The 22,959-nt window shown below is 39.4% G+C and overlaps 1 long non-coding RNA gene across 1 annotated transcript; it reads left to right on the forward strand.

The window, feature by feature from the left end:
* Positions 1–2,669: 2,669 nt before the first annotated feature.
* LOC130562745 (uncharacterized) lies at positions 2,670–7,856 on the forward strand. The gene is made up of 5 exons (XR_008964010.1): positions 2,670–2,813; positions 3,011–3,134; positions 3,219–3,285; positions 3,736–3,810; positions 6,890–7,856. It is a non-coding gene; the product is annotated as an uncharacterized LOC130562745 (long non-coding RNA).
* Positions 7,857–22,959: the final 15,103 nt, after the last annotated feature.

The following is a 22,959-nucleotide window of genomic DNA, read 5'->3' on the forward strand; positions in this document are numbered from 1 at the left end:
TTCTGCATTACTTACATTCATTTTATTTCACGGCTCGTTGGAATGCTTGATTCTGATTGGCCAGTCGCGACATTTGCAGGTTCGTTATTCCCAGATAACAACCTCTCAAAACTAATAACACACGGTAACCTGGATGTAGCAAATCATTTTGACAGGTTTTTTAAACAAATTAAATATAAATATGTCTTTTAATCACATATATGGCATTATATTTACAAATGATTAAACCAAATTGCCTGTTCATGACATTTGAACGTCGTTTCTTACCCTAAAACCGAAAGTAAACGGCTTTTCCTCGTGGAAGGTCTGCATTCTGTAAAAATTAGCTAATAAAATATTTCAAATTCACATTTCATGTCCAGTTTTTTTCTCATGTGGCAACTAGCCGTGTAATAGGTGGATAATACAAGACTCTGTCACACTGTCGGGGCTTATTTCTGCAATAACGACCGGTTGTCTGTACATTATCCCTTACTTAATTAAATCTAACACATTTCCAAGAACTTGTAGTTTTAAATAGATCATTTCCGTAGACCAAAGGGTCAAGAACTGCAACCACTTATTTCCAGAGCTGTTTGGTTTAAAAGCACATATACAGTATATACAGAGAAACAAAGCCTCACACCTTCAACAGCCACTGAAACATCATGGCCTATTCTTGATCCAAGCATGAGCCCCAGTCATGTATTATCAGGCCACTTCAGGCTCTCAGAATGGAGTAAATAAGAGCGGTTAGAAAAGAGAGAGTGTTTCTCAGGTAACCCAGCTACTAACCCAGACAGCTCTGATTCTGAAGCTTTTAACGCTGAAGATGTGAATTATGCATGGGGTGGAGACCCAACACATGCTGACTGGCCTCATTCCTGCTTTTCTCTTCTATAATGGCCACTGCAGGGCAACCTGACCTCCTTTCTACACGCCAATCTGCTTATACACACCAGAACGTCCACAGCTAGGCAACTACAAGAATATTATACTTCAATATAGTAATATATATATATATTTGAATTCACTCATGAGTCTCTGAAAATATTTAAAATACCTTCATATGGTACATAATATCTGCTGATGCAGAGGTGGTCAACCCTGTTCCTTGAGACTGACTGTCCGGCTGAACTCCAACCTGCTCCAACACATCTGACTGTCATTTTCAAGAGATCCTGAAGTTCATTCCTGATTCATTGATTCAGGCATGTCTGATTACAGTGACAGTCGATCTGCAGGAGCAGGGTTGACCAGCCCTGTGCTATGTGCTAAGGCAATGTGCTGGTGGACAGCCTGGCAGGTGGGTTTCGGAGGCCCTGGCCTGAGTATCCTCAGTTGTCCATTTGATGGTCATCATCGGGAGCGTGATGTCTGGAGAGAGCATCTGTTCTGCCATTCTTATAACGTGGACGATAGGAGATGTGAAAGTTAAACAGGGCAAAGTAAAGAGCCTATCGTGCTTGTTGGGGATTCAAACGTTTGGCTTTGTGACGATACTGCAGGTTTTTATGATCGTGAGGATGGTGAAGAGATGATGAGCACCCTCAAGCCAATGGCTCCATTCTTCTAGGGCTTGTTTGATTGCTGATAGTTCCTTATTCTCAATATCATGGTTTACAGTAAATATGGTCACACTGTAAGAAATTGCTGTAATTTTTACAGTAAATTTTTACAATAGACTACTGTACTTTGAAAATTACAGTGCTACTGTAATTTGCTATGAATTGTGGGAGCATGCTAAACGACCAATGTAAATTTTACAGTCAGCCTGTATGTCTACAATAGGCCTACTGTATTTTTTAAAAATGCTAATATGTAGCAAATGCTACAGGACAACATTTTTGTAATGACACATATTGTTTTATTTTATGTATTTATTTGTATATTTAAAAAGTCAACTGTGGCACTAGTTTTAAAATAAGTTTGGTACTTTACAATAACACAAATGCTATACTCAACTGTAATGAATGCAGTCTTTAAAATGAATTATAAACTTGCAGATTTTGATAACGTACACATATACTGGTTTAATGTTTAATGTAAAGAAAACAAATTTGGACAATATCTGCGTAGCGCAGTTCGCGCAATGTCATGACGTCATCAGCAGTGGACATGGACATTTCACGCGCTGCACATGCACATTGCGACTACCGAAGGTGGACTGAGTGGGGATGTGAAGTGGTGAGTAATGTATAGCCCAGTACCTCTGTTAAATCGTGAACGAGTAATATTTTTATTTTGTCACATTGCAAAACTAGATTGTCAGTCTAATTTGGTTTCTACGCTGAATTTATTATTAGGTGAGTCTAGCACATAATTCGATGTAGTTAGTGCGTGTTAGTTCGATGAACATGCTGGAACGAGTTTTCTTTGTGTTTTTGTTTTGTTTTAAGTTCACTTGTAAGCGTGCATGGTGTTCATATGTGTACCTGAGCTCGTTAGAAAGTTGCCATTCACATGCAGGTTTGTGTCATCCTGTTTAACATGTTTAAGTTACCTGTCAGTTGTGTAATAACGAGAGCAGTACACTCACGTGTTTTGTGCATCATTTGAAACTAATTCGCAATTTCAATGTGGTGTGCCTGACTGGCAACATGTTTTCTTTGTTTTATTTAAGTCCCACATATAATGTTACAGATGTATGTCACAGTGACCGTCACAGGTTTGATTAGGACTCTTCTCTAAGGCACAGATATGTGATAAAACATTGAAATGCTATGTGTAAAGTTCAAGGTGGGACCCTAACACAGTTTCTGTTTCATTTGAAGAGCCATATTCAATCAGGACTGGAGATCCAGTGCCCTTTTGGTCGCAATAGGACATTTAAGGTAAGATCTACATTCGCATCACATCTGTCACGGACACACAAAAAGTGCTCTGTAGACCATTTGAAAGAGCCTGCCATGGCCATGGAAACTGATGTTGTGTCTGAAAGCGATAGGTCAGAGGTTGCTGAGCTAAATTTTTCCGAAATTGTTGATGAATCTCTTTTTGTAAGAAATTTAACCTTCTATATTTTTTCTAGAAAAGCCAACAAACAATGAGGTGCGTGCCGTTCTGTCAGGGAAATTCTCTGGTCCTGTTTGTCCTGCACCTCTTAATGGCCCATTTTAAAGAAAAAGCCCGAGTCCCTTCTAATTGAAGCTGTTGTAAGTACTATTTATTTTTTATGTTCTATATATATAAAATATATAATTTTTAATGCAAAATTTGAATTTGTTTACTTATTTTAGGTAGCAGCAACTGCAGCCGACATGGAAAGACGTGAATTACCGGATTCACCCACACTGATTATCCAAGGTAATTTGAATTGTGTCCATGTAAACATTATACAAACGATTCTTTGCTTTCTACTGTAATCACCAGTATCTCATATTTTGTAGTATTATCATTTTTAGTTTACATGAGGCACCCACACTGCAAGAAAGGGCTTATCCATTTGTAAGTAAAAGGATCTGCCAGTGGGGCAAGTAAAATAATCCAAAAAGATGATTATTTTACTCATCCCACTGGCAAATCATTTTCCTTGTTTTGAGCAAATGCACTTAATTTAGATTTCCCCCCTTGAAACAAGACTTAATAATATCTTGTGTCATTTTTCTTATCTAGTTAATGCATCTTCATTTAAGAATTTGTATATATTTTGACTGGAAAAACAGAATTACTGAGTAAGATAAGCTCTTTTTTTTGTAGGCCATGAACCATACTTTTACAACCCTTATTAAAGTTTACTCTTTCACATTTTTCTAGGTGAATTGATGACCCCAAGCAAATGGATGATGTCAGGTGAAAGGGAAGTTATCCTGTTAAATAAGAAATTTAAAGGTAGGCACAATTCAGACCATTTCTCATGTTTAAAGACATATTTTGCAATATGCATTTTTCCTAAGGCTAAAGCCTTTTATTTATTGTGTAATCTTCACTGTTGTGAAAGGAAGCATTCTTGTATTTTTAGGGCCTTTCATTTATTTCGCAATCTCTTATTTCACTTAATGTTCATGTTTATTGTACAATAAATGCATTTTGCTACATCAATGAAATCCTGTTATTTTAAAAGTTTTATTGTTCACGTTACATTAAATTAACACATCTAAACACTACAGAAATGTACAGCAAAGGTTGGTTTACATAAATGTACTAGCAGTGAAAAATCTTAACTGTAGTTAATTTAGTGAATCGAATTTCACACCAAATGCTATAATTCACTATACAAGTATAGCAGTCCATATAAATTCACAGTTGCCCCTGTACACTTTAACTGTAATTTTACAGTGACAGCTGTAAAAAAGTACACATTTTCACATGTGTATATATACAGAAATATGCTGTATTTTTACAGTGAAACTGTAGTTAATGATTTACAGTACTCTTGTAAAAATTTACAGTCTTACTGGCAACCAAAGTTGCCAGTAAATTGCTGTAAATTTTACAGTAAATGTTTTACAGTGCAGTTTCCAGCCAAGTATTTCACAAAAGCCCAAGAGGCAAGCAAGAACCAAAGAGGTTCTCTGCTTAAAAAGAGTAGAAACCACAGCACACTGAAGAATGGGAACCCTGTGAGTCTCGTGCACTTATGTCCTAACAAAACGTATTGCTCTAGTTTATGCAATAGCACGATTTATTGACTCGGGTGCTGCTGAAAACGTTCTGAATATCAGCCTGGCACTGCACTTCAAATGTTCTTGGAAGTTACATCTTTAGGTGGAAGGTCAGTGGACGCAGAAGAAATGCATCAAGTCACAGCCAATCAGTCTGGCATAGATCAAAACCTCGAGTTTAAATTCATTCATGAAATACTTTCATTTACTCCACACAAGCATCACATGAGTCTGACCAATGTCTTCGATGATGACCTCGCTCTCAGCACTATAGAAATGTTATATTGGCCATGTCAAAGATTAAAATAATAGTGAAATGAGCGGTTGAAATCCGACTTTAATCTAGGCACTTTAGCCTGGATTTCACAGACTCGGTCGCAGACATGAAAAAGTTCTCATTGACTCCTGTGTACTCTACATTTACATTTACATTAAGTCATTTAGCTCTAGCGTAAGGGCGTAAGGACTCTAATATCCTTACGGTAGAAATAAATCTTTCTTCATTTCTGGATTATTTTATTCTTTATTTCTTCACATTCGTTTGGTCTTTACATTTCAACTCTTTATTTGTTTTTTGTTGTGCTGTGCTGTATGTAGTGTTGAGAGCAACTGTCTGTCAGCCATACACACTAAGCTCATTTGCTGTGCATGAGTGCGTACATGTGTGTCTGTGGGAAGGGTAAACCCTACGGTATGGGGACAAAATGTCCCCACAAAGATGGCAATATCCAAAATCCTTGTCCTTGTGGGGACATTTTTTTGTCCCCATGAGGAAACAAGCTTATAAATCATACAGAATTAACTTGTGAAAATGTAAAAGAGCAGACAGTTGTGTGTGATTGTTAGGGTTAGGGGTAGGGAATATGATATACAGTTTGTACAGTATAAAAACCATTGCGTCTATGGAATGTCCCCATAAAACATGGAAACCCAACATGTGTGTGCGTGTGTTAGGGGTTGCACGAACTAGACGACTAGTTGACATTAATGCTCTGGCACGACATTTAAAGCTTGATGTCGACTAGTCTCGGGTCATGTGATTTCAAGAAGACAGCTGACTGTTACAAGAGAGCTGCGCGCAGGACGGATGTCATTCCCACCCGCTTCAGAGGGATTCTGTCACACTCTCGCCAATAATACGTTATCTTGTCCTGCTTCCACACGCATCATTCACAGTGGCTGAGTCCGAAATCGCATACTGCCATACTACATAGTAGGCGAAAAGCAGTAGGTGAACGAATAGTATGTCTGAAACCTCGGTCTTCATAAAAACTAAGAAATGTAGTTACGGTCACGCACTCCCACTGGAGTTTCCCATTATGGGCATTTCGGTAAAAGTCTTCTTTATAAAAGAAAAAAAATCCTACGCAATATATACATCTGTACCCAGAAATCAACGACAGAACAGAGTGTCCCCTATCAGCAGTAGGTGAGAATTATCCGGCTGGTGCACTATTTCTCATGAGATTTGGACGTGCATATACTACTGTTGCGTGCGAATACGCCTACTTACCTACTATATAGTATGAGAAAACAGAGTAGTATGTCCGAATCCTCAGTATTCATAAAAGAGTAGGTGAGAAATTCCCGGATGGCTTACTGGTTACGCCCACATTCTGAAGCACCCAGCGACAGATACTTGGGATACTTCTCTATCCCATGAGCCCACGGGACAGGATCAATTCATACAGGAGCATAGCGGAGAACTGCGAGGCAGGTGTTTTCTAATGTGAGTATTACTAGCCAACAACGCGTTTCTTTGCGTTGCAGTTGCATTTGTTAAAGTGCTGTAGTGTAAAGTTAACCTCTAAGATGCTACATAGTAAAGTATATTTGTGATTTTTCTGTGAAAATGCAGTGTTTTAATATGTCTAGCTTAAAGGGGCGTTCCACGCACACACGCGTCTTCCAAGTAGACTTAACGTTACATATATTAAAACCATACGCATGTTAAACACGCTTTTAATGTCTGTGTAACATGTGACCTGTCATTTTCTCGATAAGTATTGCAAATGAGCACATCACAATATGAAATACACATCACAGTAATGCCGCTTACGTCTGTTAACATGTGGTACAAAGCATTGTTCACTGCTTGCACAGATACATATAAGTCATGTAAATAAACATATTTACTTAAGTAACATAATGTATATATTTTATTTGTCCATTAGTACTGTTGATGAATTCAGGAACATTTGAGTTGAATAAACAGCGAGTTAACACATGAGCAACTACCTCCACATTTAAATGCAGTATTGAGCACAAATCACAGAGGTCACTTGAATCTTGTTTGACTGTTACAGGGACAGATGAGCACACTGGTTACCATCACGAAGGTGGTGAAGGTGGTCCGCTGTGAGATGGCAGTAGGGTGTGGGGTTCAATGCCTGTAGATACAGGATCATTTGTTACAACAATAAATTGAAATAAAGCTTTGATTTATGTGATGTTTACTTGTATATGTATTAATAATGATTAAATTCATTTATTTTCTTACATCAAATTTACGAATTTTTTATTCATGTTTATTCTATAGTTTTCTGTAAATAAAACATATTACATTACTTCATGCATTATGTCATTGCTTCACTGAAAACGTATGCATTCACATTTTTGTAGTCTGTATTAATGTATAGATGACATATAGGGTACACTTAATTTATAAGCAATAATACTATTCCTTGACAATAAAGTCAGCAGTGCTCTCCTAAGGCGAGATCGTCGAGCAGCTACCCGACGTCTCCTTTGTGAAGGCATTACAAACATGTTGCAAATGCTGGGAAAACTCATGGAAGGTAAAGTTAGCATTACTGATGTTAATGCACCTGTCTCTCACAGCTTAAGTTGTTGCACTTGTTATTACGTCACATGGTTAATCTGTGGCCCATGTACACTCCAGTACAGTAGGTGGCGGACATGCATCACAAAGTAATTTGCTCCCCGCCATTAAAAAGGAGAAGAAGATCATCAATATGGCGGACAACGGCCGAACGCATTCATACTACACCCATTCAAAAAACAGTACGTATCCGTTTAGCCCCGTTGAGTACGTGCCTACTGAAATTGAGTACCACTGAGTATACCATTTCGGACTCAGCCAGTGTGTCCTGTTTTTGTCCGCAACATTCTCGATTTGTTCTGACACCACAAAAGCTCGCAGGTAAAGCCTTACGTTTCAGTGCGCTAGCTTCTACACGCAGATGTTTTAACGCAGATGCTGCGTCTGTAAATCCGCGATAAAGCGTCTGCTGCATTAGGCTAATCAATATATTGACGTTGTTCTAAAGTCATAGGCCGTCACAAACTCGACACAGTTTTCTGTTGTTTCATCTATTAGTGCACATGACACTTTCAGTTGACTTGTTGTAAATGTTTGGTCTGTACATACGCTTCAGATCTGAAGTAGCGGAGAAGGCGCATGACATATTATCAGAAACTTAAAAAATGTACAAGCAGAGGGCACTTGCTCTGACCTTGCTCGGTTACACTGCAAACTTGTCTTGTTTTCCAGTACAAATGTCTTAACATTCTTGAATCAAGTTGCATTTTCTTGATGAGCCAAATGACCTTTGTACAAGCAAAAAAATCTGCCAATGGGGTAAGAAAAATAATCTTGAATTAAGGTTTACCTTTTTCTTAGTCACTAAATTCGAGATTATTTTTCTTAACCCTTTGGCAGATTTTTTTGCTTGTTTTAAGCACAAATTCACTGAAATTTCAAAAACAAGATTTATTTTGTTAGGTCATTTTGCTCATCAAGAAAATGCATCTTGTGCTGGAAAACAAGACAAAAATACTAAGTGAGAAAGTCATTTTTTGCAGTGTAACCCGCGTCAGCCAACACAAGTTTCTCCTTCATCATTGCAGTCTCCAGATGTTTCAAGCACCTGTAAAGTTCTGTCACCACATCAAAAGGTCCGCCTCTCCTTTCATTCGATAGGACAAAAGGAAAAAAGGTGCACGACGTCAAGCGCTTTTCTGCTCAGAGTTGAGTTTTTTTCAACTTCAGCCAAAAACGCCAGGCGCAGTAGGTGGCAAAAACGCCCGGCGCGCATAAGCAGCGCGCAAAACGCTCCCTGCCAACTGAAAACAATTCAAAAGAGGCGCGTCTAACAGCAAAAGATGCGTTCTGTCTGATCAGGCCTGCTGTAGAGATCCACCTGCTGCTCTTTACTACGCAGCCCCCGCTACCACCGACCTTGCGCTTTAAAATAGTTTTATTTCAGTTCAGTGGTTGTTGCTCTTGTGCAATAGATGAACAACAGTTTATTACTATTATATTACTTTATATACTATTTATTTAGAGGCTATTTTGCGGAAGTCCCGCCACACACACACACTGTGCACACCCATCAAATCTTGTTGCAAAACAGTTCCTAGCTCTTATTTTATTTATTAATGACGTCATCGACTAGTCGACGTGACTTTTATCACATAATAGTTGACCTAAAAAAATCTAAGGTGGTTCAACCTCTAGCGTGTGTGTGTGTGTGTGTGTGTGTTAAGCACACAAATAGTCATGTGTGCCAGAACCGTGCAGTCCTCAGCCTTTTGTTTGTTTTCATCAGCTCTGAGTCTGTTTGGTCTGTTTATCAGCGCTGCACTGTCCTGTGCGTTCACACCTCTGCCTCTGTGTTTATGTACATAAATGTGTGTGGATGTTTGTGTGAAAAGTGTGTGCGTGTGTGTAGAGCATCCTGCAGTTGACTATAAAGGCAGCATCAATGTCAGAGCAGCTGGATGAATCTGTCTGTTCATAATCCATTCGGATCAGCACCATGTGTCCAGTGAAGCGTATGACCGCATTACACTGAGACAGAGAACAGAATCACAGAACAGACACGAAGGAAAGAGATTTCAACATCTGGACACAGTTCACCTTAGAAAGAAAACCCTGCCATGTACTCAGCTCGATGTATGACTTTTTCATCTATGGAAAAGTTTTGAAGGACGCAGCATGAAAGTGCCATGAGTGTGATCCCTATATGAAGCATGCACTTCAGTTTCATCAGCATTGACACAACCCGATGAGTTGGCCATTCTCTACACTAATGTGCCTTTGAGGGCCATATTGAAACGTATGTGAATGCGATTGACTTACATAAAAGTAAGTGCAGAGGATCATTTTGAGTAGATAAAGCTTCTTTCTCACACACAGCTTCAGAAACTTGAAAGAGAGAATGAGATCATTCAACGTAATTCATTCATCTGCGCTTGTCAAAGTCCAGAAGGTTGGAATGCTTCTCTTCACAGCGAGAGAATCTCAAATGAAGGAGGAAATCCCCCAGCATTGATGTGAAATCACACGCAGCATCAGATCAAGCACACGCTCAGCTCTTTATTTCGTTGTTTGGGTCCGATGCTCTCGACGCTCTATTGCACCATCTAACAGGCCACAGGACGCGCTGAACTTAACCGTAAACAAAGTCACGCGGGAGTGACACGTTTCCCCTTCCTGCTTCATTTCCTCTCATATGCATATGTGAGAAACTCAACCTGCTGGCGTGTCAGAGATCTTTTCTCCCGAGAGCGCTTTTCACTGTCACGCGTCTGGTCTGTCTGGTGCTTCGGTGGACCCCCTGTGAGCCGTTCTGCTTAGACCTGCCACCACAAGCACGCACGCACGCCGAGACGAGGTCATGCTGAGGTCTGAGCACACTTGAAGAAGAAGGGATAGATGAAATGGTGACGGGAATAAAGCAGGAGGGAGTGGTACGACAGAGAGACGATGTAGGATGCGGTTTTTTATTTCCCATAGTGCTTTGCTGACAGGAGTCAGAGTCTGTTAGAGAGCACTCGTCGGGGTTAGAAGCTGCTCATTTACACTCACACAGAGTCCATTTGAAGTCAACCAGAAAGAGCATTCATTTACACACAGCAAAGCATGCTGGGAGAATCGCGTGTTTGTTCACTTATTCGTGCAAGCATGTTTGTGTGTAATTGTGTCGAATAGCTGAGGGTTTATCAGGATGAACCGATTTCTCATTATTCAGTTTGTTTGATTATATGTGTGAAACTGCTGGCAGCGAGAACTGTAATGAAACAAATGATAAACATACAAAAGGAAAAGGCAATAATGCATGGAAACAAGTCAAGAACACAAAACAACTGATAACTGACTCAAGAAATACTGGGATTTACATAAGCAGAACTGATGGGACTAATGGAAACAACAAAGAGGAACCTACGAACCAAGAAAGAAGATAATGCAAAGATGTTTTTTCTTATCTACATGTAGAAGAAAAGGACTCCGTGTTTTGATAAACAAACGATACCATCGTTAGGCTTTTAAATATCACACGCCCAACACAATAGCAATATTTGACATGACTTTCAGCCATCTATCAACGTGTCTTTCTTAATCATCCCTCCTGTTTAAATTGGGTGCATTAACAATTCAGTTCAATTTGATTTATGTAGCACTTTTCACAGTTTTCATCATCATAATAATAGTGGCAATACTTGAGGGAGAAAAAAAATGAAAGCCATGTGACGTTAAGATTACCATATACCATTTCTAATGGTGTGAAAAGCTGAGCATCCTCCTTTTTTATAACCAATAGTGGCAGATAGGTGTTGCAAATCTGTTGGGGGTTCAGGGCCATTTTTAATAGTTGCAAGGAGACTGTAAAACGATTGTTCGATTGTTTTAAGGGATTAAATGAGACCGTTTGTTCTCCCACATAAAGCCGATCCAGGAACCATCTCCCTTTATTAGCCCTGTGTATCCAGCAGAAAGGCCTCTTATCTATTCATAATGTGCTATTATTCCAAACCCAGGTTCTAGTTGTTAAGCACAGGGCTTGTTTAGAATGTCGGTGATACATTTCATAAATATAAGAACTAGATTTTGGTCTGGTATTGGGCGGGCAAGCTAGAAAGGAAACAACTAAATGCACATTACTGATGTTAGGTGTTTTTTAGTCGCATTATTTCATAGGGAATAAAAGATCTCTCTGCCTGACATCATCGTTTGCTACAGTGAAGCCGAACGCTGCTCCGCTTTTATTTGTATGTTGAATAAGGGCTGTCACGATAACACAATAACGATATAATACAATATTTATTGAATGTGTTATTTGGTCAACAAAGCACACTCAAAATACAAGTGCATGGATGCAGAGCAAGAGAGTTTGTAACCACTGTAACTCTTACAGCAACATGTTCAATGGATGCTGAATAGTTTACGATGTGTGTACAATTACAACAATATTTATAATCTTGGGTTTTAATATCGCGGTAATTGGCAATATTAGTATTTTGTGACACCGCTATTTTGAATGAGTGACCACAACCAAAACTGTGCTTACACACATCAACAAGTGGGCAAACAGTGTGTGTGTCTATATGTGTGTAAATATGTAAACTGTTATTGAAATCTGATGGCCCAGGACTCATCATTTATCCAGAGTACGTGTAGAGTAAAATAACCCAGCAGTGCATGTGTACTTTGTGGATTAAGCAATCCCAGAATGCATCAGGCCAAGAGTTATATTTTGTTTTTTTTTATTATAATTTTAGCTAATTGTTTGAAGTTAAATGAAGATAAAACTGAAATCCTTATTGTGGGTCCAAAGCATGAGAGGGAGAGAATAGAAGTGGGACTGGCTTCATTAGCACTGCAATCAAATAAGAGGTAACACGTTTAGGTGTTATTCTTGTGATCTGAGTTTTAAGTCACACATTAATCGACTAACAAAAAGTTGTTTTTATCACCTGAGGAACATTGCCAGAGTTCGTCCTTTTTATCCATGAATGATGCCGAGAAATGAATTCATGTATTTAATTTTTCTTGACTTGATTATTGTAATGCTATGTATACTGGTTTGCCTAAGGGCTCTATAGCAAAGTTACAATTAATTCAAAATGCAGCAGCCAGAGTATTCATGAAAACAAAAGTGAGAGATCCTTTTACACCAGTTTTAATGGAATTACACTGGCTACCAGTCCACCAAAATATAGATTTAAAAATTCTATTATGAGTCTATAAGTCACTGCATAACTTGGCACCTACAGTACATACATTTCCTATTGTCTGTCAAAATATATCTCAAATCCTACTCTAAGATCCTCTAGTGGTGGTCTTTTAGAACATTGCACAGTCAATTTTAGGCGATCTGGTGGTACCTCATTTAGTTATCATGCTCCAAAAATGTTGAATTGTCTGCCAAATGAAGTGAGAGAATCGCCAAGTATTTATATTTTTAAAAAGCGGCTCAAGACATACTGTATCTCTTTAAAATTGACTATGATAAAAGTAGTTGGAGCTGTGTTTAATCCTTGTCTTAATTGTTTCCCTTTCTTTTCCTTTTTTTATTATTATTATATTTTGTCATTTGTAATATTTGACTATTTTTGCACCTGTGAAGCACTTTGAGTTACATTTTATGTATGAAAAATGCTATATAAATAAATGTTTATTATTATTATATTTCTTTGTTTGTGATCCTGTAAGGTGTTAGTCAGAGTTGACAATGTTGTTAACTTATATTTAGGTGAAAATACATCAAACTCTCTTGGGAAGAATGGGATGTGAGTGTTAGTCACTTCTGTTGAGTATTTCACATCAGTCTATGTTGCGGTCACATGTCAGTTTGCCTCCTGCAGTTTTGGGAAAAGTTCACCTAATTGGACGGGACAGGATTTAGAGAAACCCGAGTGTCAGATTACTAAACCTTTAAATTGCTCCGTCTCTCTCTTAAATTGATCACTCCAGGTCTGTCTGTGAGAACTCAAACAGCTTGACTTGAGATTTGCAGGAAACCTGAATCTGTGGGGCAGACAGGTGACACATGCTGCAATTAACCACAATGAGAACCATACGAGACTTCTGTCTGTCTGTCTGTGTGTGTGTGCGTGTAATGGATATGCTGGTATTATTTCTGGCTGGTATTATTCAAATGGGAGAAGATTTTGTGTAGTTAGAAAACAATTTAAGATAGTTAAAGATGATGAGCAGAAGTTGGAAATTTTGGGAACCATCTTTAACTATTTTCACTATTTGACCAGGTGGCAGTTTGTATGAATTCGTACATTCTTATGTGCACATTTAGTCTGATCTGCTGTTGCACCATTGAATGTATTTATTTCACAGCATACACATTTATACAAAAGCCACTTATAGTTGTGTGCTGTAGCTCTCACATTTGACATTTAGTCATCTAGTAGATGCTTTTATGCAGAGTGACTTATAGAAGGTATTAGGGGTGACCCTGAATAGTCGAAGATTCGATGCTTCGATAGGAGGAGCCTGATTCAACTACCAATCTCACAGTGGAATCTTGGCAGAGGTGCTATGCAATGGAGATCATGCCATTTTGGTTATAATCGCAGTGGCGTAGCAGACGGGCACGCACTGCACCAGGGGCGTGTCTAAAAGTGTGCACCGGCCCGCCACAAAATATGCTTTGCCCCCTTGTGTCCCCCAACAGCACAGACTGATCGTATAACATCTGCAGGAGCAATTCGGGTGCATTTAAAATCTCACACGCTGTACTGATGTTATAATCTGCAGTAGGGTTGCACGGTGTACCGGTGCTACGGTAGCATCGTGATGCTAAAGCTTCAAAATACCCGCGATGCCTCTCTATTTTTGAAACGGTATATCGTAGTACCGTAGTTAATGTTGCATATGCGCATTAATATTTATTTGAACACTTACATCTGCCTTTTTGCGGTGTTTATCTCCAAAATGAATGTGTGTTTTGAATGTCTCGGACGAGTTAAAGATTCAAATTGGCGATTTGAACGAGTTGGTTAAATGATTCCCTAACTCAGTGGAAAATTGACGCCACCTACTGGCCGTTTTAGTTCTGTATTAAAGTAAGCCTAATATTTCCCTTTATAAAGACTGCTGTATCAATTAAATTTGTCCCACATTTGAATTAGTTCCTACGTGAAAAATGATCTAGTGTACTTTAGTATTTACTACAGTAAACTACTAAAACTCATAGATACTAGTGTTTTTGAGTCTTATTATAGTAAATATTTAAGTATACTACAGTATTTATAGTATTCACAAATGACTAAATGTAAATGTATTTGCTACAATTTATCCAATTACTACAGTTAATACAACAACATATTCTAGTGCAAAGTATAATACAGTTTACTATAGTAAATACAAAATGTTTCATCTAAATCTGTGTTTTTTGTATAGTTTTGAATTATATGGCACAGCATCGTGATACTACTTGGTATCGAGATACTTCAGCTGGTATAGTATCGTAAGACATGTTTATGGTACCGTGACAACCCTAAGCAGCGCTGTTTGAAGTAGAACACACCTAAACAGCAAAATCGCCGGTGTAAAAGTAACACCCACAGTGTCAAATTTAACACCATCAAAGTGTCTATGTGTCCACACTATGGGGTGTAAATGTTACACTTTTGATAGTGTTAATTTTTTTACACCCATTGAGTGCAGTTTTAACACCAATCATTGTTAAATGGTGAACAGATTCAACACTTGTCATTGTTGCTTTTGCACTACACTGGTGTTGGCATATAAATACAGTGTTAAAATGGAACACTCCTCTATTAACATCAACACCAGTGTAGTGTGAATTCAACAATTATGAGTGTTTAAAATACTAATTAATAGCAGTACTTATGTTGTTTTTAATAGCACTTATGTTAATACACATTTGTTTCCACAAAAGACAAATGAGAGGAAGTTCTGCAAAACCTAATTTTATTTAGGTACACCACATTCAACATTTTACAGCATATTTTAAAACTTGCAGTTAGTCGCAATTCGAAACAAAACTACAACAAGGGACAATGTAAGATCTCTCATCACAATCATATGAAAATTGTCTGTCATAAGGTCTGTAATACATCCAATCATCTACAGAAATTAAGAGTAAAAACATTAGCCACTCCCTCAATACAAAATGCATGAACATGCTCATCAAAATACACTGCAGTTACCTTATTGACTAAAAGAAAATCTTGCTCATCCTTAACAATAATATTGATTATCTTATTAAACACAGGCATTTCATTTTCAGCTGAGCATACATTCCAACTTGGTATTCAGTTCCATAGTTTTTTACCCAGGATGTAGTAGAGACAGTTGGTACATTCCAAGTTTCAGTTAAAACTACACTACCTTCCAAACTGTAAACAGAGAGTTCATTAAGAGGACCAAATTGAAATCTTTTAAAATAAAAATGTTCCCAATGAAAAGCCATTTGGTGTTGATGTTTTTTCACCATTTGACCATTCTTAAAAAAGTTGTGCTTCCCTTCAAATCTCATGCACCACATGTGTATAAGTGGACCCACTTTCCTAATACAGCGAGGATAATGTATCATTAGATGATGTTTTGGAATCAATCGTCTCTCTGGAAACACAGACTTAAAGAGTTTATGATGATCAGAAATGAAATGCTTCAAAAAATAAGTCATACCCTGTGTTATAACACGAGAATACAGGTGAGAATACAATGCTCACTATCTGAATCAAAAGTAGTATCACATTCCAGTAACCACTGTCCTTATCAACTAGATATCCTAACATCAAAGAAGTATTACGCAGAAGGCACCATGTTTGAATGGCATTGAGGCCAAAGTCTTTGCTACTATCATCAACGTTGACTCCACTTGGCCTGTTCTTTCTCTCACTATATCCATAGTTGTAGCTTTGAATCCTTTCCGAAAGGGTGTTTTATGAAATGCAGTCTCTAACCAAACATTGGAAAAGAAGTTTTAACTCGTACTGTACAACCCCTTCAAGTAAATCATGCATGATGTCAACAGCATAATTGTCTGAAGAATGAAAAAACTGCAAAGAATTGAGGGGACAACTTCTCTTAATTCCAAAAACGTGTGCAAGAGTGGGATCAGTCTCCAGAGCACTGCAATGTTCAGAGTAGAGCTCCTTTGTGCGAATGATCAGATCTGGATCATCCTCACTAAAAACTGACTGCATTTTTGTTTTGTCAGTTGAACAAAATCTGCAACAGTAGGTTGCACTGAAGGACTCAACCATCCCAAGAAGTCCATGTAATTCTAAATTGTCTCCAGTAACCTGAATAACAGAACCCTGTAACGCAGCATCTGAAAAGGGTACATTGATTCCTTTTGACTCCAGAATATTTAGATCCTCAACATGAGGCTGAAGGATTGGACCAAAGCCATATTTTTTCAAATCCTCGGTATGGAAAAGGGCCACGAGATGAATGTTCATTAAAGCAGAGTTTATCTTAGGGGGCAAATTTTTTAAAATAAAGTAAACACAGCCAAGTTTATGAATGCCTTTTTTAGATCCAAGTGGATTAGCGGTTTCGAAATCGTCATAATATAACTGAATCTGAACTGCATGCTGTCATGATTCTCGGTGAGACACGGTGACAAGGCACAGAGGACCCAAGTGCAGACAGGAGGTAAGGGGTTAAACAGACTTTTAATAAATAATTAACAAAACAAAGACCCACGTGGGGGTAAAATAACAAACTGTAAACATGACATATAACAAGAACATGGACTAACTAAACTAAACTAGAGACAACATTTGAATTAAATACAAAAAACTACACTACACTGACAAGACAGGACAGGAACTCACCAGACAAAAGACACGTACACAACAGTACAATGATCCAGCACAAGACAGAGGACACAGGGGCATTAAATAAGGGGACAAATAAAGAGGGAACCGGTGTGGGGCATGAAACCAATAACGAGCAATTAAGGAGACGAAAGGGCGGGAACAGAGACGTGACACCGGAGAGTGGAAGGCCAACAGGGCCAAAATGCCTCTCTCCACGTAAAACAAGGGATCCAGTCGTGATTCTGCCACAAGATCAAGACAGACATGACAAGATGAGGCAGAATCACGACAGAACCCCCGCCTTAAGGAGAGATATCCTGAAGCTCCAAAAGGGACAAACAAGACAAGACAAACTGTGACAAAAACCATAACTACACAAGACATAACCAAAAAACGTGATACATAAAAAAAGTCCAAACAAAGACATGGCGCCGGCTGGATGGCCGGCTGGACAGTACATGGCGCCGACTGGATGGCCGGCTGGACTGGACATGGCGCCGGCTGGGATGCCGGCTGCTGCGCCGGGCTGGGTGCTGGACTGGACACAGGCTGCTGGACTGGACACAGGCTGCACTGGAGTCCGTGCCCCCCTCCGCTGCCTCTTCTTCTTTAACCGAGCCGCAGGGCCTGTGGTCGGTTGCGAGGCAGCGGTGGGGGGAGTGGCTAGCTCCGCGCCGGAGGAGTCCGTAGATGTCTCCCCGGACGCCCTCCTCCCCCACTTGCTGCGGAGGGTCGTAGGAGGACCAAGGGCTTTTGCGTGCTTTAGAGGACTGTGGAATCACTGGCGAGTCTGAACTTTCTGATGAACAAATCGACGCGGAGCAAAGGGTGCAGAGAATTCTCTCTCAGCTTGGAGGACATTATCATAGAATCAAAAACATGAGGACACTTGACAAGACAGTCACCATTAAACATGTTCAAAATAAGAACAACTCCATATATTGCTATTTTTATAAACAATTATCAAATATTATACAATAAGATGAAGGATGAGGGAATACAAATTCAATATTTTTCATTAAACATGGCAATAAGTCATGCGAGTTTCTTACCTGATTGATCATCATACACAATTTTGAAAGACGCCTTGGATGTTCTCACAAACTCATCAAAGATATCAGCGTCAACTGTGACTCCTGCAGAATCTTTAAGGACTACATTGGTTCCAGGTGGCAAGTTGAACTTTGCTGAAGCTGAGATAAAAAAATAAAGAGTTAAATGCCACGTTTAAACCAATCTAACTTTAATCCCAGTACCATTTACAAATATAAGGGATTTCTATTTATTTTTATATTTTATTAAAGTACTAAAAGAATGACTGCATAACCATTCAGATCAGAAGAATTAAATGGTTAAATGTATCATAATAGTTGCAAATAAGAACTTTTATGTTAACATTATTACAAGCTAAAACTTTACAGTAAGGTCGTATAAGTAAAACGTTTACATGAACAAAAAATAAACAATATTTATGAATTTAAACTCCGCAATTACGAATATTTTTTTTAATTAACTGTCACCATAATTCAATGCACAGTCAAGGAAATGGAAGGAATACTGAAATTAAGAGTATTTAGTTCATTACAATATTATAAATGTCTTTGGAAAAATGTTAATAACAAACTCTCAATTAGAAATTCAAGTTTACACACTTCGAAATAAAAAATAGCTGTAGACGTTAAGACACTTCTAAACTGATAAATATGTTTTAATAAAATCAGGGCTGCAAACTCGTCAGGGGTGAAAAAGGTGACAAACTAAACCCCGCCCGAACCCCGCCCCGCTAGTTAAATGCCAACATAGGTAAAGGCAAGTTAATAAGATTTCCAAGATGGCTGCCTTGGTGTGGAGCTCTCCAGTTGTTTTAGTGTTTTTGTTAGTTTGTCCTGTTTTATGTCTTTCCCATACAATCAGTTTCACAAGAGATGAACTGCTGAACATTCGGCAGTGCACACCATCTGATCTTTTACCGGTTTTTGATTATTCGGACGTTTTACTTAACATCGTAGTCGGAGGAGCAGCGGCGCTAACAAAGCGCTCCAGGTAGCCCAAGCGTGGGAAGCGAGCCGGCGCTTATCAGGCTCAGAAAGCACGGCTTTAAAACTGCGCTGCCTAGCATACATCTGGCGAATCTGCGCTCTCTGCCAAACAAAACGGACGAACTTCTTCTACTCTACCGGACAAATAAGGATTTTTCAAACTCTGATGTTTTGTGTTTCGTGGAAACGTAGCTAAATAACTTCATCCCGGACAGCGCGCTACATCTGCCCGGCTACCAGCTGTTCAGAGCGGACCGCGACGCAGAATCAAAAGAGAAATCGCGCGGTGGTGGGGTATGTTTCTACATCAATGAAAAGTGGTGTACAGATACAACAGTGATGAAGGAGATGTGCTGTCTCAACCTAGAAGCACTCTTCATTAACTGTAAGCCCTTTTACTCACCACGAGAGTTTTCTTCGTTCATTCTCGTGTGTGTTTACATTCCACCGCAAGCGCACGTGAGCGTGGCATAACAACAGCTCGCCGATCACATCACGTACACTGAGCAACAACATCCGGACTCTGTTATTATTATTCTTGGCGACTTTAATCAGGCAAAACTTGCACTCGAGCTGCCAAAATACAGACAACACATCACATGTCCTACCAGAGACAAAAATATTTTGGACCATTGCTACACCACAATAAAGAATGCATATCGCTCTGTCCCTAGAGCAGCTTTATTTGTCTGATCACTGCCTGGTTCACCTTATCCCAGCCTACAGGCAGAAACTAAAAGCTGCCAAACCTATGGTAAGGACTGTTAAAAGATGGACCAACGAAACAGAGCGGGCCTTACAAGCCTGTTTCGAGTGCACCGATTGGAGTGTTTTTGAAGCTGCTACCAGCGATCTGGACGAGCTCACAGAGACTGTAACATCATACATCAGTTTCTGTGAGGATTTGTGCATTCCTACCAGGACTTCCTTAAAATACAACAATGATAAACCATGGTTCTCAGCAAAACTCAGACAGATTCGCCAATCCTAGGAGGATGCCTACAGAAAAGGGGACAAAGTCTTGTACAAGCAGGCTAGGAACACATTGACAAAGGAGATCAGAGTGGCTAAGAGAAACGACTCTAAAAAGTTGGAAAACAGGTTTTCAGCCAACGACCCTGCGTCTGTGTGGAAAGGCCTTAAAGACATCACCAACTACAAGCCACCATCCCCCAATTTTGCAGGCAATCAACACCTGGTCAATGATCTGAATGACTTACTGCAGATTTGAAAATGCTAACTTTACACCTCACTCCAACTCTGACATTCTCTCTACACAACACCTATCACCTTCAGTCACCCCACCTCCTACACTTCAGATCAGTGAAGAGGATGTGTGCCGAGTCTTTAGGAAACAAAAGACAAGAAAAGCACCAGGCCCAGATGGTATCTCCCCAGCCTGTCTTAAAAGCTGTGCTATTCAACTGGCCATCATCTTCTCACAGATCTTCAACAGATCACTGGAGCTGTGCACAGTTCCTTCCTGTTTCAAGCGCTCCACCATAATCCCCATCCCAAAGAAGCCCAAAATCACAGGACTGAATGACTACAGACCCGTCGCTCTCACATCTGTGGTCATGAAGTCATTCGAGAGACTGGTAATGGCTTATCTGAAGGACATCACAGAACCCTTACTGGACCCCCTGCAGTTTGCCTACAGAGCAAACAGGTCTGTTGAGGATGCAGTTAACATGGGGCTGCATTTTGTCCTGAAACATCTGGATAGACCAGGGACCTATGTGTGGATCCTGTTTGTGGACTTCAGCTCCGCTTTCAACACCATCATCCCATCACTGCTCCATACAAAGTTAACCCAGCTATCTGTTCCTGGCTCTATCTGTCAGTGGATCACCAGCTTTCTGACAGACAGGCAGCAGTTAGTGAGAATGGGGAAACTCACATCCAGCACCCGCACAATCAGCAATGGCACCCCCCAGGGGTGCGTTCTCTCCCCACTGCTCTTCTCCCTGTACACAAATGACTGCACTGCCCAGGACCCTTATGTCAGACTTCTGAAGTTCGCAGACGACACCACACTCATTGGCCTGATACAGGATGGTGATGAGTCTGCGTACAGACAGGAGGCTGAGCAGCTAGCTGTCTGGTGCAGTCATAACAACTTGGAGCTGAACATGCTTAAAACAGTGGAGACGATTGTGGACTTCAGGAGAAACCCCCCTGCACTACCCCCTCTCACCATCATGAACAGCACTGTGTCAGCAGTGGAGTCATTCAGGTTCCTGGGCACCACCATCTCTCAGAACCTGAAGTGGGACATTCACATTGGCTCCATTGCTAAAAAAGCCCAGCAAAGGTTGTACTTCTTACATCAGCTAAAGAAGTTCAACCTACCACAAACTCTATTAAAACAGTTTTACTCAGCTGTCATAGAGTCTGTCCTCTGCACATCCATCACTGTCTGGTTTGGCTCAGCCACAAAGTCAGACATCAGAAGACTACAGAGGACGGTTCGGACTGCTGAGAAGATCATTGGTGCTCCCCTGCCCACCCTCCAAGAACTGTATACATCCAGAGTGAGGAAAAGGGCTCAGAAAATCACCCTGGACCTCTCACATCCAAGCCATCATCTCTTCACAATGCTGCCGTCTGGTCGGCGCTACAGAGCACTGAGCACCAAAACAACCAGACACAAAAACAGCTTCTTCCCTCAGGCCATCTACCTCTTGAACAGTTAAATGTTTTTACACACCGTGCAATTAATAACTGTGCAATAATAATTAAGTGCAATATTAAGTATATCCTCCAGATAATACACTATCTATTTTTATACAACTTTTTCTGTAAATTATATTTCATTCATTCTGCTGTATATAGCACATACTGTACCTTGTATTACAATAGTCTATTCTTATTTTTACTTGATTATTTTCATACATACATAGCTTTACTCTCTATATCTTTATCGTATGTTTATTGTATTGTATTTCTTAATTTTTTATACCCATAGGCCCTTATTTAAATCATTGTGTACTGTATTCTATTGTGTTATGGTCTCTGTGTACTGTTGTTGCTGTTTCTGTGTTCTGGATGCTCCTGTCACCAAAACAAATTCCTTGTATGTGCAAACATTGGCAATAAAGCGCTTTCTGATTCTGATTTACATAGCACATTTCACACGCAAAGGCAAGTCAAATTAGTTTATAGGGAGAAAATGTAACACGCTGCAAAAAATGCTTTTCTTACATTTTGGTCTTATTTCCTGTCCAAATATTTAATAATTCTTAAATCAAATCTTTTCTTTTTTTTCCAGAAAAAAATAAACCAAACAAAATCTTGTTTAAGATTATTTTGCTTACCCCATTGGCAGATTATTTTGCTTGTTTTAAGGTAAAACTCACTTAATTGTGACTTTTTTCCTGAAAACAAGACAATAATTTTTACTTGGCTAGAAAATGCTTATTGATTTAAGAATTTTCAGATATTTGGACTAGAAAACAAGACAAAAACTAAGTAGGAAAGCATTTTTTGCAGTGCACAATTCAAGGATAAACACCTTTATATGATTAAAAAACGTTTGAGCGACAACTACGGTCTAAAATCAACAAGGATTGTTGTTAAGATGTTACATGAACTTAGTCAGGGCAAATAAACCACTGTAAATCTTCATTTCAGCACTCACATTTTTGAAGCGGCTGACGGGCTAAACGTGAGGTGTTTCTCCGTCATGAAACAGGCTGTTACAGGCTGACACTTGAGCTGAGTGATACTACCCTGATAGCACACATACATCTGGTTTACGTCTATTTGACGTCTGCATT

This window comes from Triplophysa rosa, linkage group LG12 (genome assembly GCF_024868665.1).
Source record: "Triplophysa rosa linkage group LG12, Trosa_1v2, whole genome shotgun sequence".
NCBI lineage: Eukaryota > Metazoa > Chordata > Actinopteri > Cypriniformes > Nemacheilidae > Triplophysa > Triplophysa rosa.